The following is a 27,986-nucleotide window of genomic DNA, read 5'->3' as shown; positions in this document are numbered from 1 at the left end:
GCCTTTTAATTTTGTCATGTATGAGTCGCTTTAGAGAGAGTGTTTGGGGCAATACAACTCTCTACCCTCACCAATCCAACGCTCAATGTCCAATTTTGTGACATATAAATAACGCATCCTTGCCTTGGTGAACTCTTCTTTCACATAAGCTCGAACTATTGCACATTTCCTAATTTCTCCATTGTGTTTAACGTGGTTGACGATTCCATAAATTTGTCTCCAAGTCTTCTTATACTTCCGTACAGTGTACGCTTTATTTTTTGATACATATCCAACAATGATTCGGAATCATAATCTTCCACTGACTTACAGGGTCTTCCTCGGCCATCACAAGACTTGTTATCTTCGTTAAACTCATCTCCGTGTTTGCGCTTTTTCGGCGTTGTTGTCCCCTCCTCAACGCCATCTTCGTATTCTGAATTAACGAAAACGGCTTCTTCCTCCTGAATAAATTCGCATTTTCCCTCCAAAATTGCATCAAACGTTGTCTTTGTTTGTATATACATGATTTGCTCTTCATCAGAAAGCTCTGTAGTTTCCTGAATATTAACAAAGTAGGCATTAATAAGAGCTGCAATAATGTTGCAAGCGGCCATGACAAAGTAAAGAATCCAATGCGATCTCCTGTATGTGGAATAGCCATCAGTCGCGGAGAACTTGACCTAATAGAATAGGACTCGCCGTATCTGTTGGAGGACGGAGGAGAACTGAAGGAGTGGAGAGGGAAGGCGAGGCAGGGCAGCCGCTGGCTGTGAGCGCTGACGTTTGCCAGCATGTACTGTACAATTCAGGGCGCACACCTCCAACTTTGAGCTCCCAAATGCCCCCTTAAAAAAGACCAGTGAAAAATTAGACTTCCACTATGTGTTTCAGCTTAAAAAGACCTTCACAAATATGTAAAAATCAAATCGAAATCCGCCGTCTGACTTCGTACCGTTCCCTCGTGAGTACTGTAAGAGAAACCTAGGCGATAAAGTTTGGATAGGAGAAACTCATAGTCTACAGAGCCAAATGCTTTGCTGATGTCCAATAATACTAGAATTGTCACTTTTTGCTCATCAATAGCATGTCTTAAATCATCAGTCGCGCTTAGTAAGGCAGAACATGTACTGCGATTGCATTGGAAACCTGACTGGTGGATTGAATCACAAGGACAGGGAGTATTCAACTGGTGAAAATAATTTGTAAGCAATGGAAATGTTAAGGACTTGAAATATGAATTACTAGAAAAAAACATCATTAGGAAAAGGTTAGCCCATGGCTCTGTATGTTGTTTCATGTACTAAATAAGCTCAGACTTATAATACGCAATTTTTTTTTTATAATTTCCTTTACGTCGTACTGACACAGATAGATCTCATGGCGACAATGGGATAGGAATGGCCTAGGGGTGGGACGGAAGTGGCCGTGGCTTCAAACAAGGTGCAGCCCTAGCATTTTCCCGGAGTGAAAATGGGAAACAACAGAAAACTATCTTCAGGTCTGCCGAGAGTGGAGTTCGAACCCACTATCTCCCGGATACAAGCCCACAGCGGCCCGCCCCTAACCACACACCCAACTCGCCAGTATTAAGACAGCAGTGGGAATTGATTGAAATTTCTTAATTTATTGTTTTTTTTATTTATTATTTTTTTTATACATAAGATTTTATTTTACTGGACCTTTGGACTTGGAAGATTTCAGTTTTAGAAACTCCTTTTTACGTATTGTATGAAAATTTTCATTTATCTGTGAACTTTAATATTTTCAGTTTTTGTAAAAATTTGTGAAAAACCGTGTACCTACATGTGCAGTTCTAAAAGCACATTTCCTGTTGCATAAACAAAGACTTTTCTTGAACATTTGTAAGCAAAAGTGAAGAGACTTTTGATTGGAGAAAATAAGAGTTAATGTAATTGGTGAATATGAAAGTCGAGGGTAAATTCTAAATTCTCACTGGTGGTTGCACCATTTCCTGTTTCTGGATCTGACGCCGCTCCTTCCGTGGGAGCGAAGTGGGATCTCTGTCTTTGATCATCTGACCATCTTAGAGAGAGGACATGCTCCTCCTTCGGTTCTGTCATGAGATACCTGGTCTCAGGGTAAGCACTGTTCCTACGTTTATTTCGGTTTTTAACTTCATTTAAATGTAATAACTTTTCTTGTGCAGGAGTTTATCCTCAAGATTCATGTTCACCACTAAATTTGTCAAAATGACTTAGCTTTTCAGCTAAGATCTTATATCTTTTGTTTCGAAAGCAACCTTTTTCTTAAACTTTGTAACTATTTCGTAATTAACTTATCTCTCGAATTTGCCTCCCAGTATTCCTGTGTCACCTTACATATGTACTTAAAATCTATGCTCATTACCTGAAGTGTTTTACGTAGTGATGCAAGTTTTCTGTACCTCTGTGCTCGGTCTTATTTCTACTTTGTGCAGTTTGGGATTAGCCCTCATTTTAATCGTCATGTATCGTCTGATAATTTACTTTCACTCAAACCTGTGATGGAATTTCGTATGTGCATTGTGCATGTCTGCAGGTGCGGTTAACACTTAACTTTACCTTTGTAAATATTTTTTTGAGTTTTTTATTTGTTCTTTCTATTATCTGTTTTGCTTTGTTTCCTTTTTCTTAAAATAAATGTGTGTAATCCAAGGGCAATTATCCTCTACGTTTTCTTTTTTTGCGAAAGGCTATGTTCCATTACCTCTCAGGGTTCCATGCCGCTTTCACATCCATTCTCCAGTTGTCATGTTTCCTAACCTGTTTTTTTGTTTATGTTTTGTGCAGCAATGTTTTGTTGAACCTTAGGTTTGCTTTTACTGTGTTTAAATTCCATAACGTTATTATTATTATTGTTATTATTTAATTTGTGTAATCAAGCAGTTAAACGTTACACTGGTAGCAGAGCCTGGCTTTGTGAATGAAGGATTAGTAGATGGTAACTGACCCGAGCTAAGCTTAAAATTAGGTAAGATTGTAAATGAACCTCTTAGATTCTCAAACGGCTGCTTCAAATTTCCCAGGTTTCTTCTTCTGCTTTCTTTTCAAGTGCTTCTGCGCCTATAAATTATGTATGTAATGTATCTTGTGCACATGTTGCCATGCCAGCCAATATTTTGATGGCACCTACTATTTGTAACTCTACCGTTTCTCAGTGTCAGCCTACATTTGCTGCACAACCTGTTTCTCATGCGATAGTGCAAAACTATTCTCCTATCCAAGTGTCATCCGTACCAAGTGTTCCTTTAGGTTGTATAACCCCTAAACAAGTAGTCAATGCCCCAATGGTTTCTCAAATTCTTATCTTGTATTTTAGTCCCTTACTTTCATGATGACTCGAGCTGTTCTTACTCCTGCTCATTTGAGAAAGGAGGAATTACGCTATGAAATTTTGTTTATTGTAACTGTATGTTAAAGGATGATTCGCCTAATTCTGAAGCTGATGTTATGTCCCAGTCTGAACCGAATGTAAATTTTCTACAATCTTGTGGCATTTCTAATATTACCCCTTGTAAGTTACCTTACATATTCTTAGAGTAAATAATGAAGCTGTATGTGCAATGGTAGATTCAGGAAGAAGTTTCACACTGATGAGTGAGAATCGGTATAATTCCATGAAAACTGTAAGTTACCTCTTTAACTTGCCACACTGCTAATTCTAGCCCTCTGAATATAGTAGGATATCTAAATGTCAAAATCAGAATCTGTGCTTTTACATGAAAAATGTCTGTACTAGTTTCCAAAGATTTACCTTGTCCATTAATTTTAGGTGCAAATTTTATTGCTGAAACTGTATGATTTTGGATCTGCAGTTCAATGAATTCCATTTTACATTTTCCGTAAGAATCTATAAGTTGTGTAAACGCTATCCTATTCTTCCTTATCATTTCAATGCTATTCCTGAAGATACTGGTGATTTTGATCATTTGCCTGATGATCAGGCCAACCAACTCAGGAATCTCTGCAAGAAATTTCCTAATGTATTTATTAACAAGTTAGGTGTAACTAATGTTTTAGAATACAAAATTGAAGTTACTGATGACATCCCTATTCGTTCTCCTCCGTATCGCCTGTCTCGACCTAAAATGAAAGCCCGTAAGGCCATTATTGACCAAATACTTGCTAACTGTGTAATACGTCCCTCTAAATCTGCTTATTCTTCTCCCATATTTCTTGTCCCTAAACAGCAAGATGGTTTTCGCCCTGTCGATTATCGAATATTGAGCAAGAAAGTTTTCCTTCAGTCTATTCCCCTTCCCGATCTTCACTCTTGTATTTCTTCGTTTGCTAACACCAAAATTTTTACTACTTTAGATCTGAATCGAGCATATTATCAGATACCTCTTGCTGAGGAATCCAAGCACCTCATGACTTTTGCCACTGACTGGAACCTCTATGAATTTTAAAGACTCCCATTCGGCATGACTAATGGAGCAGCTGTCCTTACTCGTCTACTAGATAATATTCTGTCGACATTAAATTCAAGTTTGTGTACAATTACCTAAATGACTTGGTAATTTTCAGTAAAACATTTGAATAGCACCTTATCAATCGCAATGAGGTTCTTGCAAGACTGCGTAAAGCAGACCTAACCCTTAAGGCTAGCAAGGTTACTTTCGCCCAACCCCAAATATCATTCTTGGGACATATTGCATCAGAGAAAGGTGTCTCCATTGATCAATCTTGAACTTCTGCCATGCAAAACGTTCCTACACCTAAAAATGTGAAAGCTGTAGCCAGATTCATAGGTAAGGTCAATTTCATTCATAAATTCATCCCCGATTTTGCTGAAAGAGCAGCTCCGTTAAATGCCTTGAGAAGAAAGGACGCGAAATTCATGTGGGGTGATGCCCAAATTGAAGCATTTTATGATATCAAATCTGCCTTGTGTAAAGCTCCCGATCCGGCAATGCCAGATTTTTCTAAATGTTTCATTCTTTAAACAGTTGCTTCTTCGACAGGTAGGCCTATATCTGGTGTTCTTCTTCAGGAATTTGAAGGTGGATGTCGTCCCATTTATTATGCTTCACAAAGTCTAAATCCTGCTGAGCAGAACTATTCTATTTATGAATTAGAAGCCTTAGCTGTTGTTTTTTATTTAGAACGGTTCAGAATGTATCTTGAACATCTTCCTTCAGATCTTGAAACTGATAATCAGGCACTGAGTTGGGTATTGGCCAAACCAAGACATACCGGTCGTCTTGCGAGTTGGCAGTACGCATCTTAGCATTTGAGTTTGAAGTTTGCCATGTTCGCGGCACTAAAAATATTGTGAGTGATAGCCTCAGTAGAATGTTCTATCCAGGTAGTTCTGATCCTCTATCAGAGTCTTCAGATACCTCTCCTAACCAAGTTTCAGCCTTTGTGAATGTAGTGGTGAATGAGGAGTATCCCAGAAATGGAGAGTGATATTGCAGTGGCAAAGGTGGAAATGGCTGTTAAACAAAAGAAAACAGGAAAGGCAGCAGGGATGGGTGAAATGTTTGTGGAAATGAAGGCAACAGGACCTACTGGTCTACATTGGTTATTTAGGTAGCTAAGCTGTATATAGAGTAAAATGCAATTACCTGATGGTTGGTGTAAAGGTGTAATAATACCCGTATTTAAGAAAGGTAACAGGAAGGTACGTGAAAATTATAGAGAAATTACACTGTTGTCACAAGCAGCCAAAATACTGGAGATGATAATAGAAAGGAGAATGAGATGGGTGGAAAGAAATTTAGAAGAAGAGCAGTATGGATTTTGACGGAGCAGGTCAATGATAGACCCTATATTTACCATGAGATTACTGATGGAAAAACAGTGGGAATATGGAAAAGATCTGGTGATGGAATTCCTTGATCTAGAAGAGTCATACAATAGTGTTGATAGAGAAAAGGTATGGGAAACCCTGGACATAAAAGGACGTGGAAGGCAATCAAGGGAAGTCATGAAAGCAATGTATAAGAATTGTTCCAGTTGTGTCCAGACTCCAGTGGTAAGAACAGATTGGTTTCGAAATCAAACTGGACTAAGACAGAGAAGTGTATTGTCTCCACTTGTGCTTATAATGGTTATGGATGAAATTCTAAAGGAAACAAAGGCAAGATATTTAAGGGATATGGTAATATTGTTGTTTGCAGATGACACAGTGATCTGGAAAGTTAACAATACAGAAGTGCAAAGCCAACTAGAGGCTTTAAATGACAATATTGAGAATTATGGTATGAAAATTAGTGTGGAGAAGAGCAAAACAGTGGTAATGACAAGAGGAGAAAGAGAAGGAAAAGGAATCATTAGTATCAGGGGACAAAACCTTGAGAATGTTGAATACTTCAAATATTTGGAAAGTGAAATAATACAAGATGCAAGGTTGGATAAAGTGATCAGCAGAAGAGTACAAGCGGTAAATACATTCTAAGAAAATGTAAGGAACCTGGTGTGGAACAAAGAAGTTCCTGTGAAATGTAAAGAGATAATGTACAAGATGTACTATACCCCTATATTAACGTACCCATCAGCGACTTGGTCTCTGACAGCAAGAAATTAGAGTAAAATTAAGGCCAGTAAGAGTTCCTGAGGAGAATGGTAGGGATGACAAGGGCTGACAGAGTAAGAAATGCCGAGGTCAGAAAAGAAATAGGGGTAGAAAAACTGAGTGATAGGATGGAAAAGAATAAATTGAAATGGTTTGGACATTTTACGAGGATGGAGAAGGAAATGATACTACAATAAGTGTTGGAGGCTAAGATAGAAGGAAAGAGGGCAAGAGGGAGGCCCAGAGCAAGACCGATGGACTCCTCAAGAACAGTATACGAAAAAGACGACTGGACTGAAATACAAATAATGAAGAGTGGTAGAAAGAGAGGCAATGATGAAGAAGTGCCATCAACACCCCGACCTGGCAGGAGCTGGACAGGCCCTTTCCTTTTTTCTCCTTCTTCCCCTACCTCTGTGTGTTTTCCTATTTTTCTGACTAGGCATGTTCTTTGTGTTTGGATATTTTTTCTGCCGCCTTTTGTTTTGTTTTGCAGTACTTTTCCTCTTTGATATACCATTGCGACTGCCGTCGACCCCCGCTCCAGCTTTTGGAAGGGCCCTCCATCGCTGTTCCTGGGGCCGTCTCGCCGTCGCCATTCAACTGTATCTTCGGCTTTTCGTCTCCTACCAGCAATCTTCACTCTTCAATCATATCAACTACTTCAACTTCAACTACAACAACTACCAAACAAAAACAAACAAAAAATCCTTTGGATTTTTTTTCTGGTGCTCGGCAGATAATGTAACGGACTCTTCACTTCATCGGCAACTACTGTTATGAAATTCGCCACGCACATAACCTTTTTTCTACGATTAGTATGGACTTACCCTCATCATGATATAAACTGCATTTTTTCTCCAACTGGAACTTGCATACTTCATACTTTGCATGAACTCTACTCTATTCATCTTCACCATCTTCGATAAACTAACTTCCTTTTTGCCGGCTGACGTCATGTGACCGCCTGGTTTATTCGCGCATGCTTCACTAATCTCTGGAATCTTCCAGATATATTTCTCGTTATTTCCCCTCTACTCCACACTATATATACCTGGCCTTCCTCTGGAAATACTGAGATGGACTTAGGCCTGTGTGGAGGGAGCAACATCCTACGTCAACTTCGTCCTTGATTACATGTGCCCAGAAGTCTTCATTTGCGGGCAGTTCAATTTGCTTCATGATGAGGTATGACAAACTGATTTCTTTACTGTAAATACTTTTAATTGCATTGGGACAGACTTTCCCTGCAAAATTAAACTGGGAGCATGGCATTTCCAGGCCGAAATTTCACTTGCCCCTTTTGTATGTAAAACTTTTCATTGACGACCTTTGTAACAACTTTCTTTTGAAATGTGCGTGTGGTGTATTGGCAACTGTGCGACTTCTACTGTACACATACTTCTATTCGTTCAGTGCTTCGGGATATTGTGAAACTGGTTCAATGGAACTACATTGTGATTATTCGGCTGTAGAACTACGTTACCTAGTGTTAATCTGTGTGATAACGGAAGTGGTGGTGACCTGCATATAGTATTTGCATTTTGCTCAGATAATTCTTCTGCTGGTATACTCGAATTTGCTAACTGAACATCTTCCCTTTCTTGTCGTTCTGGGTTTCTCTTTTTATTGCAGTATTCCTCCTTTCCTTGTTTGTCCCTTTCCTTTGCTGCGGCATTTTCTCTTTTTCCTTTCTTTCTCTTGGATATCTTATCTCTTTTTTTATATATAATGAATTTGTAATCCGTGTAAGTGGTTGGGAAAATTTTATATTTGTATAGTCCTCCTTTCATGTAAATTGTCAGAGGTTTGATTTATTATTTCAATATATATATATATCTATTTCTAAATTTTATATTGGTTTCTCATCTATTTTCACTTATCATGTCCCTTATTCCTCCTTACATTTTTCTTTAACTTTCCAGGTTATGTAGCATCCTTTCCTTTGCCCAATATCTTGTTACCCTGCAATGCTTGTTGGAGATTTCTAAGACCACACGGCCTCCATTCTTAATTTGATAGTTACTTCACTGCATAAATCTTACTACTTGAGGGAAACTATTCTTAGATTTTCCCTTAGCACTATTATACATAATATATGAATATTACTCCCATGGGCCCCGTTACACTTGCAGAAGAATGGAGGGCTGCTAGATGTTGTGATGTAATGCTTAACATCAACCTTAACATCTTTCGGCATGACAAATAGTTTTGATAATTCTGGAAATTTCTTAAGAATTTCAGAAAACTGACAGGAAGTGTGAAGAGAACTGCCTCATTTGCTTCAATACTTGCTATGTTCCTTACCATTTTCAACTGAATGTTGCTATCCATGAGTCCTTGGTTCTTGAGATCAACCAGAATGAGCAAATGATGAAGAAAGTTGGTGCCTAATATGCCTTCCGAAATTCCTGAGACAATAACTGGCCATTCAAAGCTACGTTTTAACCCTAGGTCAATGTTCAGTAATTAAGAACCATTTGAGAGCCATTCATTTGCTGCATAGTTTATATTCAGCCCCACTACTGTGTCTGCCTCTTCTAGTTTCCCCTTCACCGAGCTCAATAGCTGCAGTCACTTAAGTGCGGCCAGTATCCAGTATTCAGGAGATAGTGGGTTCGAACCCCATTGTCGGCAGCCCTGAAGATGGTTTTCCATGGTTTCCCATTTTCACACCAGGCAAGGGGCTGTACCTTAATTAAGGCCACGGGCACTTCCTTCCCAGTCCTAGCCCTCTCCTGTCCCATCGTCTCCATAAGACCTACCTGTGTCGGTGCGACGTAAAGCCAATATTAAAAAAAAGTTTCCTTGATTCTGACGTACACAAGGATGAACACATTTTTTCTGGACTGACTTACAGTCTGCACCAAATGAAAATGGCAATAGCAGCACCTCTCTCTTTGATATCATCTCAATCGGCTATGACATCTAGTACGAGAATGTTGTTGACTCTGATTCCTGTTTTCCCTCAGCAGATGTTCCAATTCTTTGATTCGCCGAAGTAATTCGTGCAAATGAAAGGCAGGAACTACAACAGATGAAGTCCTCTGTGTTGGAGTTGACTGAACCTCATTAACTGATCACATTTCCATCCTTTGGTCTGCCATGAGAGCCATTTTTGTCCAACTTCATCAGAAATAGTTAAAATACTTTGAATATATCCTGGAAGTCTATCTAACCACAAAGTTTTAAGGAACTTTTCAGAGACATAACCTTTCATTTTTTAACAACAGCCGACTTGGTTTTAGGTTGCTCAACTCAAGTTCACTGACTAATATTGTTTTATCTGGCACTTTTCATTCTCAGTGAACAACCTTAAGAGCCTTTCTTTAGCTAATGAATATGTATTAGACTTGGAACTGCTAATCAAATTCCAGATGAACAATATCTGTATTTTCCAGACTTGTAGGCCATGGTCTAGGAGCATATGATGGTCCTGACATTTTACCAAAAACTGTGTTCAGCATCTTCAAGGCTTTGACTTATGACTTATATTGCTACAAGGCTCTCAACAGAATGGAGTGGTGTTGCAATTCCACCTCAATATATAGTGCAGGCAGTGGTACGCCACGGTGGTCACTGATTGGCTGTAATTTGGCCAATAATTGAAGCAGTGAAGAGCCCAGTGTTTGTCGACCTGCCGTGGCGGAGATAGGCAACTGATCACTGAACACTCGCTACTAGCATGCTAGGACAAACAGTACGGACACAAAGTACTGTAAACTACTGTTTCTTAACATGCCTGTCTACAAAGTGAAGCCATCAAAATCCTGAAGCACACCAATAGCTCCAAACGTGAAGAGGAATTCGAACGGGTCAACAAAGTCTGGTCTCCAGTCCTGAAAACCTTCAATCCTGGAGAAGATGGAGGCTGCAGCAGGCCAGAAAAAGCAATGGGTGATCAATTGTCTTTCTCCTCCAAGGCAGGTCGACCAACGCCGGGCTCTACACCACTTCAATCATTGGCCACTGAACAGCCAATCAGCGACAGACCCCCACCATTGCAGACCAATAGGCAAGCAGAGCACCGCAGCCTGTGCTATCATTGCCCAAAAAACAGTAAATCAGTGACAGCTCCCCACAATGGCAGACCACAGCCTGCACTAAATACTGAGGTGAAATTGCAACACCACTCCAATCTACTGAGAGCTTCATAACCATCAAAGTCATTCACAACACTTGAAGATTTACAATAAGATACAAAAGTTGAAAACTAGAAAAGCGACTGGAATTGATGAGATTTCAGGTGATATATTAAAGACAATGGGTTCAGATATAGTGCCATATCTGAAGCACTTATTTGATCATTGTTTGCATGAAGGAGCTATACCAAATGAATGGAGAGTTGCTATAGTAGCCCCTATGTATAAAGGAAAGGGTGAGAAGACATAAAGCTGAACAGGCCAGTCCGTTTGACATGCACTGCATGTAAGCTTTGGGAAAGCATTCTTTCGGATTATATTAGACTTGTCTGCGAAATGAATAATTGATTTGACAGAAGGCAATTCGGGTTTAGGAAAGGTTATTCCACTGAAGCTCAACTTATAGGATTCCAGCATGGTATAGCAGATATCTTGGATTCAGGAGTTCAAATGGACTGTATCACGATTGACCTGTCTAAGGCATTTGATAGGATGGATCATAGGATACTACTCGAAAAAATGAGTGCAATAGGACTAGACAAAAGAATGAGTGAATGGGTGGCTATAATTCTAGAAAATATATCTCAGAAAATTAGAGTAGGCGAAGCTTTATATGATCTTGTAATAATTAAAAGGGGAATTCCTCAAGGCAGTATTATTGGACCTTTATGTTTTCTTATATATATCACTGATATGAGTGAAGAAGTGGAATCAGAGATAAGACTTTTTTCAGAGGATATTATTCTGTACAGAGTAATAAATAAGTTACAAGATTGTGAGCAACTGCAAAATGACCTTGATAATGTTGTGAGATGGACAGTACGCAATGGTATGATGAAAAACGGGGTTAAAAGTCAGGTTGTGAGTTCCACAAATAGGAAAAATCTACTCAGTTTTAATTACTGCATTGATGGGGTGAAAGTTCATTATGGGAGTCATTGTACAGTACACAAAACTTTTAGTGATACAAAGGGCACTAGGAAAGTTTTGCAAAATGCAAAAATGGTTGGCTGGACACCCCTGTTATGGTGAGGTATGAAAAGAGGGGTGAATACCGGTCTAGAAGGCATCAACCTGCGACCTTCCCACCAGTTGTTACCAAGCAGTGGGATTGAAAGCAAGTTAAGATGTCAGTGTGGTCTAAAGGTGAATATCGCACAATTATCCGCAGTAATTTTGCTTGTGGATTAGCTGTTGACCAGTGCCTGGAGGAAGGGGGACTCCTATGCTGGGGAAAGACTGTCCACATCGGACAACAATTTTCCGCTGGTACAAAGAGTTCCAGAGGGGAAATATTGCGGTTGAAGACGATCCTCGTTCTGGGCAACCGTCTGAATCAGTGACTGAGGAAAACATTGAAGGTGTGAGGAGAATGTTACAGTAAGAGAGGCAGTTGACCTATCGGCAGGTAGAAGAGACCCTTCACATCGCTGCACCAGCTATTCATTCAATTCTACATGACCATCTCCATGTTAGAAAGGTTTGGTCCCTTTGGGTGCCCCATTCACTTTCAGAGGAACAAAGGGCACATCGAGTGAAATGGTGCCGAAAAATGCTAACACAGTCTGAGAATGGGACTTCGTGTAACGTCAATATAATCATTACAGGTGACGAAACTTGGCTTTATTATTACGATGTCCCAACAATAACCCATAACAAGGTGTGGCTGTTTGAAGATGAGGGTACTCCGGTGACTCTATGAAAGTCAAGGTCAGTGAAGAAAAGGATGATTGCAGTATTCTTCACTAAACGGGCATCCTGACTCGGGGTGTGCTAGAAACACAAAGGACAGTTACTTCGAAGTGGTACAGTGAGACTTGTCTGCCTCAGGTCATCCAGGCTCTCAAGTAGCTCCGTCCAAGGTCACAGTTCAACACTTGGCTCTTGGATCACGACAATGCTCCCGCACATCATGCTAATGTAACAATGCATTTTCTTGCCAGATCAGGGTTGACTGTGCTTGATCATCCTCCAAACAGTCCTGATCTTGCCCCATGTGAATTCGCACTCTTCCCAGAAGTGAAGATGAAGCTGAAAGGGCAGCGTTTTGCTTCTGATGAGGAGCTTCTGGCAGCATGGGATCAAGTGTGAAAATGTAACCGAAGAAAAGTGGCAGAGTTGGTTCAGTGACTGGTTTTGACGTATGGAGAAGTGTATTGAGTGTGGTGGAAATTAATTTGAAAAAGTCTAAAGCGTTCACTCACATTGCAAAACTTTCCTAGTGCCCTTTGTACCTGGGCTCCCTAGTGCTGAATCGGTAGATGTCGGCTATCTTTGAGATTCGTATAGGCAACATTTGAAACACAAACTATAAATTGATTATGCATCACCATAAAACACCTGGCATACACTTTACGTACTAGTACTGTTGTTGTGATCGTGGGAGTGATATTTCTGAGAATTCATGCTAGGAACAAGATTCGCATCAAGAAATGTTATGTAATGTGTGTGTGTGTGACATGGTTGTTGGCTTAAGATTATAAATGTTTAGAAAATTTGTATTGATCGATCATTTAATCAATTCAATACAGATTTCATTTCCATTCAGTTGGCAATAGTATCAGAACCGGGATAGCTCCCTCCTTACTCTTCACCTCCGTAACACCAGGTATCACTAAACATTTTGCGTACTGTATGTAACTGGGTGTTAATATAAGGAAAGATCTTCATTGGGGTAATCACATAAATGGAATTGTAAATAAAGGGTACAGATCTCTGCACATGCTTACAAGGTTATTTAGGGGTTATAGTAAGGATGTAAAGGAGAGGGCATATAAGTCTCTGGTAAGACCCCAACTAGAGTATAGTTTCAGTGTATGGGACCCTCACCGGAATTACTTGATTCGAGAGCTGGAAAAAATCCAAAGAAAAGCAGCTCGATTTGTTCTGGGTGATTTCCGACAAGAGAGTAGTTTCTTGATTAATAAATTTCATGATGTTCCGTATTGATATCTATAGTATGTCATAGAAAGAAAGAGATCCACCTTATCAATACTAAATTTAATATTGTTATTTAAAACAGGACCGGTTTCGACTTATTACAAGTCATCTTCAGCTGTCATTTACATACACATTAGAATACAAGTTCAAACAGTTGTATCTTACAAGCTGCCAAGCGATACACTTCCCAATCATCTCACGACAATAGTTAGCAAGTATCATAGACCGGAAAAGAACCACCTACAACAACAGCTTTCATAACCCCAGCAGCACATTCATCTTCAATCTGTATATTCAACAAGACAATATAAATTTATAGTGATTGGACTTTAAGCAAATAGTGGCCAATAGTGCCCCATTTGAACTTGGCATGTACACGTGAAGAACAGTACTTCATATGAAGTTTTACAAATTTGCAGGACTGCCTCTTACCTTTTAACTTATATTGAAATGTACCATTGTTTTATGTTGAATTTAATGTATTTTACACAGTATATATTTGAAGAGGTCATTCAATACAGGTTTTAATTACCTGGCATTTCATTTCTCAACGCAATCTCAAAATTCAGTTTCACATTACTTAATTTGACAAAGTTTATATAAAGTATAATATTTGAAATTGACACATACGCATGAGGAAAGAACATTACTTCATATGAATTTCACAAAACGTATATGATTGTCTTATACCTTTCTACCTTTTTTATATATTGAAGTGTGCTAATGTCTTCTTTGCATGAAATGTATTTTAAATAGCATATAATTGCAGGAGTTATTCAACAGAGGTTACAATTACCTAGATCACTATTAATTCAAACGCACTTCACTTTGTTATTGTAATTTCAACTTTGAATTCACATTACTCATTTTGACGAAATCTAAGCCTAATAAGAAGTATCTGTATAAGCACATGCGGCTACATTTAAGCATATTTAGTCGACTAAAAACAATGCAATATAAAAGTCCTTTTAAGAACTATTATAAGTAAAACTTGAACGATAATGCTATATTCAAGGTCAGGTGTAAACAACAAATTTTATCATGTGTTGTAATTTTTTAATGTGTTAAAGATAGATATCTTTTTAATATTCTTGATCCTTTAAACTTAGATGTAAGAAGCAGAATTTCACTTCTAGACATACTACCTAATGTCTATCAAACACGACATGTTTATTTGTAAGATACAACTGTTTGAACTTGTATTCTAATGTGTATGTAAATGACAGCTGAAGATGACTTGTAATAAGTCGAAACCGGTCCTGTTTTAAATAACAATATTAAATTTAGTATTGATAAGGTGGATCTCTTTCTTTCTATGACATAAGAGAGTAGTTTTACAAAAATGTTGCACTGTTTAGGCTCGGAAGACTTGGGAGAAAGGAGACGAGCTGCTCGACTAAGCGGTACGATCCAAGCTTTAACACTAAGTTTAAGATATACAAGGAGTATTATATTATACCACCTATTCAATACAATCCACTGTTGCATGGTTAAATGAACATAGAAACTACCAAATTTCAAGGTACATGTTTCGCCCCTCTTTAACTGGGCATCATCAGCCTTAATCAATCCTAAAACAAACATGGGCCTGATGTCCTTGTTCAATTTATATAAACTATGCTGTTAAAAGCTTAATAATGTTGACACTGTGGTTCCTTACATTTAGAGTATAAGAATACCTAAAAACATATATACACACATTATAATCAATTTTAAAAATATGGAAATGTTCATCTAAAAGAATTTTGTATCACATAGATTCATAAAAATATTCATGTCTAAATCTGAAATGGATCTTCTTCATAATTGCTTGAACAATAAGCAACACTTAAGGGACCAGTGTGCTGAACCCAAGGCTAGCGATGGAAAAGATCAGTGTAAAACAACGTGCGTATTGGGTATGAGATCTGATGGGAATAATGACTTGTAACGTTCCGAGCTGTCAGTGGAAAGATGGCATGGAACGACATTAGTAGACAAATAAGTTTGAGTGGTGTTTTTAAAAGTAGGAAAGATCACAATATGAAGATAGAGTTGGAATTCAAGAGCAAATATTCATTTATAGGAAGGGGAGTTAGGGATTCGAATAACGAATACCACCCGCACTTTTTTCCCCAAAATATTGATTCTAAATCTTAGGTGCCGTTCATTCTCGTAAATATTTACTATGTTTACATGGAGTATTGAAACAGATTTGAATACGGTTAGCATACTCAATATACCACATGTAAACAGGCATTCAGGTCTTATTGCATTTTAGTTGCGTTCTAGAAAACAAGATTGATATTTTCTCAATACGGTTACAGTGGCATGTAAACGCGAAACGTAAGGTAATGAAATACGGTAAATCAGAGAATATGGGCAAATATGCGGTAAATATGAAAGCCGCTGCTGCGGATGCTCGATCGTCATTTGTTTCACAAGTGTTGCTGGCATGCTGGGTGCGCGAATAGCTGATCTCGCGGGATATCATACTTTGCGAGAGTCGAGACTGTTGGTTACGGAAGTCTACCTCGCTCATATTCGAGTTCCGTATCTGTCCCGTGAAGGTGCTGTCTCAATAGTAAGCGATGGATTCAAAATGGCATCTGTGGTCATTTACTGTGTGTGAGAAACTTGAAGTTTTAAGTGAACCTGCAATATACGGAAATCGTACCATGGGCAGAAAGTACGATGTCGTTGAATCATGTATTCATGACTGGCGGAAGAACTTCTAAAAAGTAACGGCGATCGCAGAGCGTTCCGTGGGCAGAGTGCAGTATTTTCGGAAATTGAAGAACGACTCCACAAATTTGTGATAGAAAAACATGAGTTAGGATACGGTGTTTCTAGTGAAATGTGTCAATTGAAAGCACTAGAGATCTCAAAAGTACTCAAAACACAGGGTTTTACTGTAAGCCGCGGATGGATCCAAAATTTTTAATAGGAGAAAGGGATTGTGCATTCGGAGACATACGCCTATTTCACGTCTCCCTGGGGCATATGAAGAAAAATTAACAGCCTTTCAGCGTCACATTATTAATTTGAGGAAGAAAAATTCTTATTTGCTGTCGCAAATTGGGAATACTGACCAGACAACTGTCTATTTTGAAATGCCGTTGGAAAATACAGTGGATACGAAGGTTTCTAAAAGTATAATCATCAGAACTGGTGGTAACAAAAGGCAACGATGCACAGTAATGTGCGTATTAGCGGTTGGACCCAAACTCCCTCCATATGTGGTTCTGAAAAGGAAAACACTTCCAATAGGAAACTTTCCGTCCGGTGTAATTGTTAGAACATGAGTCCGGCTGGATGGACAGTGCGTTTGTTGAGGACTGGGTGAAATGCGTTTGGCAACGTCACCCAGGATCTTTGTTACAAAAAACGAAACATGCTTGTGTTGGACAGTTACCGCGGACATACAACTGACGCCGTAAAAGATATAATGAGGAAGGGAAAAACCGATCTTGCGATAATTCCCGGAGGACTCACTTCTATTCTACAGCCGTTGGATGCCTTTCAAAACTGCAATGAAACAGTTGTACACAGAATGGATGTCTGATATTGATCACCCGTTAACACCAACCGGACGAGTGAAGAGGCCTGAGGTGGGAAAAATATGCAGCTGGAACAAGACCTCATGGGAGCGCATTCTCAATGATTTAGTACCCAAAAGCTTTAAGGAATGTGGAATTTCAAATTCAGTAGACGGTAGTGAGGACACTATTTGTGGAAAGGCGCCAGCAACGAATGTTTCTATGGTGAAACTTCCGATGACAATGGTGAATTGTGAATGATCTGAGTATTGGACCGATTTTATTTACAATTCTTGTGATGATTATATTAATTGTAAGCTGTTTGAATTTATATTTGTGGTATATTTGAAGAAAATTAAATAGGTATGTAAGTTATTTGATTTTTGATATTTTTTTTTCTATTTTGCCCTATAAAATTTAGGGCACAATTGAAATAAAAATCTTGTAGGTTCCACCTTTTCAATACAAATACAATGTTGTTAGATGGTATTTACAACATATATTTTATTGCAGAACTAGTTTCAGCGCTCATTTAGACGCCATCATGAGATGCATAATAAGTAAAGAAAAACTTGGCGATATAACAATGTACAACAACATATTGATATAATTAACTCCTTAATATCAATTGCATGTTAAGTTTAAAAACTCTATTTTACACCAAGATAACCCTTGTGAGTCAAAAATAGAAAATCTCATCTCCAGGTGATGAGTTGTCTTCAATATTCAGTGATGGCTATTATTCTATACACTCGTAAACATCAAGTTCATATACAATCTTAAAATTGAAAAATTAGAGCTGAATCCAGTCCTATACTGTTAGAATGTTCATTTCACAGATTCGTTGCTAGCCATTTATTAGATAAAACTCATGTTCATTAAAATGCTAAACTGCGCCGTTTTCTGAAATTTATTGATATGTTGAAGCGTAGTTCTTATGCTATATATCTAATGGTTGGAACTGTGATTATTTGCCCTAGTTAAGCAGGCATAGCCTCTCAGTTCAATACAACCCTGCAAAGATGAAATCCCAATGTTAACAGAAAGCAAGAAAAATGATAATAACCTGATTGAATCAAACTATTCATGAAGCCGACTCACCTCAACGGGTGTGTACTAGGCGCGACGACTGCAGCAGGCAATCTAAGGCTGTGCACAGATTACTACAAGAGATCAACAATTCTCACTGTGCCATAGGATGCCAATACATAGTGGAGTGGGGCAGTAGGTATTAGAGAGGGGAGTTATATATCATAACATGATAATGTATCCTATTCCAGCAGAGCAAGCTGTTCCAGAAATATTGGGCCGATTGCAGAAACGATGACTAGTTTTAAGCCTTAGACATCGTCTACCTAAACAACGTCTAAATCAAGCACGATCTTCCATTGCATAAACAATGTTCAGTCGATGTTTAACTAGACATCGCTTAAAGTTTCAATTTTGGTTTGAAAATGGAGACAGAAGTATCTTTCATGCAACTCTTTGCTTGTCGCAACCAATGAAATTCGTCGGTGCGCGCGCCGAATGCCAGTCAGCTGTTTGTCTTCCTACACATTACTCAAATATGGCTGAGCATGATTTGTCCACAGATAAGAGTATCACTTTCGGTGGAAATTAAATCTCATCATATTATCGACACTAAAGCGACACGCCACCGTACGGGGAAGTGTAGCTTTCATTATAGCGTTGTTACATTGAGTGTAATCTACTCATAAATACGGTAGCTTCGACAAAGGGAAGATGAAGCAATAGTATTGTGTAACCGAGTGTGTTGTATGGGCCATATAGATGTAGCTTGCATTCTGGAGATCGTAGGTTCAAAACGCATCATCGGGAGCCGTGAAAATTGTTTTCGGTAGTTTCCCTACTTTTACAAAAGGCAAATACTAGGGCTGTTATTATGGCCACGACTCTTTTTCCCCACTCCTCTTTAAACAATAATCACCACCACTTGCCTTTTCCTATCTGATAGTTGCCGAAAACTTATATGATTATATATACAGTAGAGTCTCGCTCATCCGACCTTCGCTTATCCGACATTCCGTGTTATCCGACACTGGTAGACTTAATTTGATCTTTTGGTGGAGACTGAATTCAGGCACACCTGGTGTGAAGGGTGCGACCATGGGACAAACACTGGCCTGACCAGTGGCGGTAGGACGGTTTTCTTTTCTCAAGGACAGGTGCAGTGAGTCTTCAGTCATTGTTCATTGTAGTATTGGTTGGGTGCGGATGTTATAGTTTTCATATCCTCTGTGAGTATAGCGAGTAAATGGAAGAAAGTGATTGTTTTTATGGAAGACAAGTTGAGTGCATTAAAGAGACTGGACAAAGGGGAAATTCTTCAAGATGTGGCTTCAGATTATGGTGTTGGATGTGTTGCAGTGGGAGACTGGAAAAAACAGAGGGAAGAAATTGAAAAGTGGTGCTCTACCAGAGCAGAGAAAAACAATGAAACAATGTGAGTACGAAAAAGTAAGTGAAGCACTATTTCTTTGGTTATCTCAACACCGGGAAAAGGGCCTGCCAATATCTGGCCCCATTCTGCAGTTAAAGGCTGTGTATTTCCAGAAGGAGTTTAATGAAAGGGACCCTAATTTTCCCGCCAGTGCTGGGTGGCTAGATCGGTGGAAAAAAAAAGGCACGGCATTAGGCAGCTTAATATCTGTGGAGAAAAGTTTCTTTTGGTAAGACATCTGGAATGTTTTCGTTCAATACTGCATGTACTGTACAATTGAATTTATAATTCAATAAATAGAGTACCGTAAAACATGTCGTTATAGTACTAGCGTATAGCCTCCCTGTTTCAGTTCATTTTCAAAGTTATTCTGTATTATCCGACATTTTCGGTGATCCGACGTAGTCCAGGTCCCGTTTAGGTCGGATAATCGAGACTCTACTGTATATATAAACCCCATACAACCTACTTTTTAGTTTTCACTATTATGTGTGTTTACTTGGCAGTAAATATAAGTGAATCCCTCCCAGTTGATGTATGTGACAGTCCTCTGACAATCGGGACATGTAATTCTGATATGTACGTAGTCGAAGCGACCTATAATTCCACGGAAATTACCCCATGTATACAACAAAATATATCGGTTGTCAAGAATTGTATGCAAGTTGACAGTTACCGGACTGTCACTTTGTCAGTCTCAAGAAACAAATCTCGAAAAGCGAAACCTTATTTTAAGATCCATCTCCCCGTGCATGTTAAACGAATTGCTGCGATTTAGCAGCGGGCGACCCACAGAGAGGCCGTCGGACTAACCTTGCTTCCCGGAATCGTCTCAACATGATAATACAAATTACATATTTCATGGTACATACCGGTAACCTGTGATTGTGATTCACTCCTCTCATTTGAGGTTAAACAGTGCTCTCGGCAGTGTTTAAACATGACCGGTTGAACATCGCTATTAGACAGTGTCTAAGTGATAAATAACGTCTCTACAATGCGGCAGCCATGCTTAGACATTGTTTAACCGTAGACATTGTCTAAATACCGTTTCTGCAATAGGCCCATTATGTTCAGCCGGAGACCATAATACAAAAGTAACTGCCTGAGCGAAACCAAGGGAGGGGCAGGGAGTTTCTGATTGGCTAACGGATATTAGGAAGCATAGCAGCTTGCTTTGAGCGTGCCTCCTGCGCAAGCATGAGCAATAACTTTGTAACAGTTTAGAGGCAGTGCTGATATTCTTACCCTGGAATTTGCTGGCCGATTACAGATGTTCTCTAGTTATTCGAAGTCCTTTGTATTAGGCTTACAGGTGGTAATACAAACAGAAGCATAGTTCCTTGAAACTGTTTTGCATGGTCTCCCCACTTTGAATACGGTTAAAGTAAACAAAAACTCAATAACAGGGAAACACTTTCTTAGAAATGCGTTCCCGGCCGGGTAGGGGATTTTAATCGTGTCCGATTAATTCTTCTGGCTTGGGGACAGGCTGTTTGTGTTTGTTCCAACACTTTCCTCTTCATATTCATACAACATACAGTCGAAGTCCGATAGTCCAGCACGATCGTGACTGGCTCGGTGCCGGATTACCGAAAATGCCGGACTGTCGGGCAGTACATCTTACTACGATATAGGTTACGGCGTACAGCGAAAACAGCTGTAACACAGCGTTTTGCAGTAAAATGTTGATCAGCAGAATCATTAGTTTAATAACACATTCCTCTTTTCAATCGTGTTGTTTCTTATTGCCATTCTATAATAATGCCGAAGTTCATCGATGTTTTTATCTGTACGTCTTCCTTTACCATTTAGAGTCTTTCCATCTACAACTTCTCTTTTCCTTCTGCTCGCTTCAATTTTTGAAGGCATGTTCCCACCCGTTTATGAACGTAGCCCATACATTCAATTTTTGAAATCTGTTTTTTATCACATGGTTGGCTTTCCAGTACTCAGTGTAGCACACAGCCTTTAGACTAAATATTTCCAGAGATGGAGATATTTAAGTAAGTCAATGTATAACTACTGGATTGTATTAGATACATTTGCACTTGAAATAATAAAAAATACACTTCCAATGGTTTCGACAAATAATGCATCAAATCGTTCAGGAGTGATCATTATTAAGAGATAATAACATTAAAAAATCCTGGAATGGTGCCGGACCATCAGGCGTTCCGGACTGTTGGATGCCGGACTAATGGAATTCTACTGTACTACACTACCAACCACCACAGAAACACGCAATAGTGATTACATCCCTTCATATAGGGTTGGCGTCAGGAAGGACATCCAGCCATGAAAGAGGGACGAATCCACATGTGCGACAGTTCGCACCCGCGACCCCACAAGTGTGAGAAAAGCGGTATAAAAAGAAGACTCAAGTATCAGGTCCTGAAAAGCCATCACAAGTGCCATTGATATAAAAGGAACATAATACAAGTTGTAGGTAAACTTTTGGGGGGAACATTCACTATCAATGCTGCGTCTTGCAGCCCCTAACCCGAGGCCGATGTGAAAGACAGGCCGTGGCGCGCACGTCACACATTGAACATTACGTGACTGTGCCAGTCTGCTTTGAGAATACATCCCGGACTGACGTGTGAGACTGTAGTAGATTGGTCTTCAGGATGAGTTCTCTAAGCAGACTGGCGCAGCTACGTGACATTCAATGTGTAACGTGGGCGTCACAGCTTGTCTTTCTCGTCGGCCTCGCCCTACGCGCACCTTCTTGGTCTTTTTACGTCGCACCAATACAGACTGATATTATGATGACAATGGGATAGGATAGGACTAGGATGGAAGTGACTGTCGCCTCAACTGAGGAACAGTTCCAGCATTAGTTTGGTGTGTACATGGGAAACTACCGAAAACCATCTTCAGGGCTTCCGACAGTGGGGTTAGAACCCACCGTCCTCCGAATAAAGCTAACAGTTACGTGATCCTTACAGTACAGCCAACTTGCTCTGGAAATCCAGTATAAAAATCTCCAAAATCTTTGTCATCCGCCATAGCAAGAAGGTTGGGAATATCCGGTAAACAACTGTGTAAGTGGCTTGACCAGCGTCTTTTTTCTCTGTACCACTCCTTTTCCTTTGTATTGGTAAAAATTATGATAGCAGCAAGTTGCAGTCAATGATGACGCAGTTTCAGGAGCGACAGATACACGTGAAGGGACACGTTCCCTACGAAATGCCCGCCGGCCAACGGAGCAAAGCAAGCCTGTGTCCCTCAGGCCGCACTAGTCGGCGGCAGACTACAACGTTTGGTTTCAGCTCTCGAGCCAGCCAGCTCCCTGGTTGATCGTGCCAGTAGTCATATGCTTGTCTCACAGATTAAGCCATGCATGTCTCAATGCAAGCCAAATTAAGGTGAAACAGCTAATGGCTCATTAAATCAGTTATGGTTCCTTAGATTATACCACTTTACTTGGATAACTGTGGTGATTCTAGAGCTAATACACGCAAACAGAGTCCCAACCAGAGGTGAAAGGGACGCTTTTATTAGATCAAAATCAATGGGTCAGCTCGTCCGGTCCATTTGCCTAGGTGACTCTGAATAACTTTGGGCTGGTCGCATGGTCCTCATTCCGGCAGCGCATCTTTCAAATGTCTGCCTTATCAACTGTCAATGGTAGGTTCTGCCCCTACCATGTTTCTAACGGGTAACGGGGAATCGGAGTTCGATTCCGGAGAGGGAGCCTGAGAAACGGCTACCACATCCAAGGAAGTCAGCAGGCGTGCAAATTACCCACTCCCGGCACTGGGAGGTAGTGACGAAAAATAACGATACGGGACTCATCCGAGGTCCCGTAATCGGAATGCATGCACTTTAAAGTCTTTAACGAGTATCCATTGGAGGGCAAGTCTGGTGCCAGCAGCCGCGGTAATTCCAGCTCTTATAGCGTATATTGAAGTTGTTGCGCTTAAAAAGCTCGTGTTTGGATTTGTGTCCCATGCTGTCGGTTCATCACTCATCGTTGTCTAACTGGCATGGTTCGTGGGACGCCCTGCCGGTGGTGGCAAGTCGAAAGCGTGCGGTCGCCATGGTATATTCGCGTGCGGTTCCTGCGCACCGTAGGTGGACCCCGATGAAATCCTACCACGGTGCTCTTCGAGTGTCGAGGTGGGCCAGCACTTAGACTTTGAACAAATTAGAGTGCTTAAAGCAGGCCAGCTGCGCCTGAATACGGTGTGCATGGATTAATAGAATAGGTCCTCGGTTCTATTTTGTTGGTTTTTGGAACCCGAGGTAATGATTAATAGGGACAGGAGGAGGCATTCGTATCGCGACGTTAGAGGTGAAATTCTTGGATTGTCGCAAGACAGAGCAAAGCGAAAGCATTTGCCAAGTATATTTTCATTAATCAAGAATGAAAGTTAGAGGATCGAAGGCGATCAGATACCGCCCTGTTCTAACCATAAACGATGCCATACAGCGATCCGCTGAAGTTCCTCCAATGATTCGGCGGCCAGCTCCCGGGAAACCTAAGCTTTTGGGTTCCAGGGGAAGTATGGTTGCAAAGCTAAAACTTAAAGAAACTGACGGAAGGGCACCACCAGGAGTGGAGCCTGCGGCTTAATTTAACTCAATATGGGAACCCTCACCAGGCCCAGACACCGGAAGGACTGACAGATTGAGAGCTCTTTCTTGATTCGGTGGGTGGTGGTGCATGGCCGTTCTTAGTTGGTGGAGCGATTTGTCTGATTAATTCCGATAACAAACGAGACTCTAGCCTGCTAAATAGTCGCATCCAGTATCCGTTCGTGCTACGGGCGACAACACATCATCTTAGAGGGACAGGCGGCTTCTAGCCGCACGAGATTGAGCAATAACACGTCTGTGATGCCCTTAGATGTTCTGGGCCGCACGCACGCTACACTGAAAGAATCAGCGTGTCCTCCTAGTCCAAAAGAACCGGGCAACCTGTTGAACCTCCTTCATGCTATGGATTGGGGCTTGCAATTGATCCCCATGAACGAGGAATTCCCAGTAAGCGCAAATCATAAGCTTGCGTTGATTACGTCCCTGCCCTTTGTACACACCATCCGTCGATACTACCGACTTAATGATTTAGAGAGATCTTCGGACCAGTGTGCAGGATCTGCTTTGCGCAGTTTCTGATGTGTCTGGAAAGATGACCAAACTTGATTATTTAGAGGAAGTAAAAGTCACAACAAGGTTTCTATAGGTGAACCTGCGGAAGGATCATTACTGAAATTGTTTTATCAAAAAACATTGCAAGAAGGAGGAGTCGGATCATCCCCCGCGGTCCTCCCTTCCAGCTATGCTCCCTCAAGGAGCAAGACTCCTTCTATGCCCGATGTTGCGAGCTCGGGCAGGTCCCGTATGTACTATGTAAGTGGGGGGCTCCGTCCATCGCCGACAGCGAGAGTGTCGCGGTGCGCATCTCCTTCGATGGAAACGTTTGGCATTGGGTACCTACTTCCCTCGCTCAGTGGAGCGGGGATAACACGAGGGGACCCGTCGTGGCTTCAGCCAGGCGAGCAGGTTTTAAATTAATGTAACGCCCATGCCCGAAACACTTCTTAGCTCTGTGACGAGAAACCTGTACGAATGATTGCTTCTCATGGAGAGAACGATCACAAAATGAAAGAAAACAACCCTGAACGGTGGATCACTCGGCTCATGGGTCAATGAAGAACGCAGCAAATTGCACGTCAACATGTGAACTGCAGGATACATGAACATCGACATTTCTAACGCACATTGCGGTCCATAGATTCTGTTCCCGGACCACGCTTGGCTGAGGATCGGTTGCTAAAACTGAACGCGACATTGCGTTCGAAAGGTGGGAGCGTCGCGGTTTATGCGGCCATGGCCGCCACTGCGTCTCCTGAAAAGAGCTTCACCTTGGTGGAACTCGACTGGTCGACACCACCACTGAGAGTGTGCGAGACGGGAGGGTAGGTCCGCGCAGCATCTTTGCGTCTGCAGGCACCGGTTCGCCAATCTTTTTTCTTTCTCCTCCGCTTTTCCCACACTTGTGAGGTCAGGGGTGTGAACTGTGTCGCACATGTGGATTTGACCCTGTTTTACAGCCGGATGCCCTTCCAGACAACAACCCTATATGGAGGGATGTATTTACTATTGCGTGTTTCTGTGGTGGTTGGTAGTGTAGTGTGTTGTCTGAATATGAAGAGGAAAATGTTGGGACAAACACAAACACCCAGTCCCCGGGCCAGAAGAATTAATCAGACACGATTAAAATCCCCGACCCAGCCGGGAATCGAAACCCGCGACCCTCTCAACCTAAGGCCTCAACGCTGACCATTCACCCAATGAGTCGGACTACTTATACCTCCTAATACTATACTGTAACACGATACTGGAAAGTAAAAATTTGTCCCATTCCTAGTAGGGTATCAGTCCAGGATCCGCAGACACGGGCTAGCATGGCTCCGCAGCTGCTGTTTGTGCATCTACATGACGTCGTGTATGTCGTGTTTAAAAAGTTGAGGTTTGCAATCATGGTGGAAGGGATGTGTAGCGTCAGCTAAATGTATAAATTAATGGTCTGGTATATTTGGCTGTTTGAGACGACATAATACGATCTGCAGGCACTAAATTGGGTTAAGACTTACTAGCTGGTTCGTAAAATAGACGTTAACGATCCGATATGACGCGACTAACGTGACGTGCCCAAAACTTGACGAGTATGAGGTATGTCTGGCAAGAACGAAAAGCATAGGTATGGTTTAGTTAGGTACGGCTAGTGGTAAAACCATTGGTCTGGGGACAAGCAAAGGGGGCCTAGGGGTGTGGGCCCCTAGGTTAGGGCCGCAAAGCGGACAACAGGCCTCTAGCATCCCTTACGAAAACAATTGTAATTCACCGAAAACCACTGATAGTGACAGGTTAGGTTGTGATCTATCAAAAATCACTGATATCGACAGGTTAGGTTGTGATGCACCGAAAACCACTGATAATGACAGATTGTGATGCACTGAAAACCACGGATAGTGACAGGTTATGTTGTGATCCACCAAGAACCACTGATAGTGACAGGTTAGGTTGTGATCCACTGAAAACCATTGATAGTGACAGATTAGGTTGTGAACCACTGAAAACCACTGATAGTGACAGATTAGGTTGTGATCCACCGAAAACCACTGGTAGTGGCAGGTTAAGTTAGGTTTGACAGCATTACTAATTGAGCGACTGTTGTGGGTAAGTCAAATTAGTAAAATATGCAAATTGTAAGTGATATAAATACGTATAAAGTGGGATAAGTGGATACTGGTGAAGTAAAGGTGGGAGGACAAGGAAAGTGAAGAGATGGAAAGTAAAAGGTGAAAATTCTTCCGTAACTTTTAGTTTCTCCCCACCCGAAACCCGCAGTAAGGTGAAAATTCTTCAATAACTTTTAGTTTCTCCCCACCCGAAACCCGCAGTAACTAAAAGTTACTGAAGAGTTTTCACCTTTTACATTCCATCTCTTCACTTTTCTTCTCCTCCTGCCTTTTCTTCACCAGTATCCACTTATCCCATTTTATACGTATTTATATCACTTACATATTTGCATATTTTACTACCTTTACACACCTACAACAGTCGCTCAATTAGTAATGCAGTCGCACCTAACCGAACCTAACTTAACCTGCCACTACCAGTGGTTTTCGGTGGACTACAACCTAATCTGTCACTATCAGTGGTTTTCAGCGGATCAAAACCTAACCAGTCACTATCAGTGGTTTTCGGTGGATCACAACCTAACCTGTCATTATCAGTGTTTTTCAGTTGATCAAAATCTAACCTGTCACTGTCAGTGGTTTTCGGGGGGATCGCAACCTAACTTGTCACTATCAGTGATTTTCAATAATCACAACCTAACCTGCCACTATCTGTGGTTTTCGGTGAATTACAATTGTTTTTGTAAGGGATGCTAGAGGCCTGTTGGCCGCTTTGCGGCTCTAACATGGGGGCTTACACCCCCAGGCCCCCTTTGCTTGTCCCCAGAAGAATGGTTTTGGCTCTAGCCGGACCTAACCAAACCAGACTAATGCTTTTCGTAGATACCGGACATACCTCATACTCGTCAAGTTTTGGCCACGTCATGTTAGCCGCATCATATCGGATCGTTAACATCTCTTTTACGAACCAGCAAGTTAAGTCTTAACACAATTTAGTGCCTGTAGATCGTGTTATGTCGTCTCAACAGTCAAATATATCAGACCATTCATTTATACATTTAGCTGCCGCTTCATGTCCCTTTGAATTATCCACCATGATTCGAAACCTCAACTTTCTAAACATGACATACATGATGCCATATAGACGCACGAACAGCAGCTGCGGAGCCATGCTCACCCGTGCCGGCGGATCCTGGACTAATACCATGCTGGGACCATTCCTCAGTTGAGGCAACGGTCACTTCCATCCTAGTGCTGTCCTACCCTCTAA

General features: G+C 40.9%; 1 protein-coding gene and 1 pseudogene across 2 annotated transcripts in view; one reads left to right on the top strand and one right to left on the bottom strand.

Moving 5' to 3' along the window:
- The window catches only part of LOC136864620 (acetyl-coenzyme A transporter 1), a 498,114-nt gene that overhangs the window by 467,799 nt on the left and 2,329 nt on the right, over positions 1 to 27,986 (bottom strand). The window lies entirely within an intron of this gene.
- Positions 25,185 to 25,339, top strand: LOC136865024 (5.8S ribosomal RNA; annotated as a pseudogene).

Source organism: Anabrus simplex, chromosome 2 (assembly GCF_040414725.1).
Source record: "Anabrus simplex isolate iqAnaSimp1 chromosome 2, ASM4041472v1, whole genome shotgun sequence".
Classification (NCBI taxonomy): domain Eukaryota; kingdom Metazoa; phylum Arthropoda; class Insecta; order Orthoptera; family Tettigoniidae; genus Anabrus; species Anabrus simplex.
Note: the sequence above shows the minus strand (reverse complement) of the source record. Positions and strands in the feature narration are given on the sequence as shown.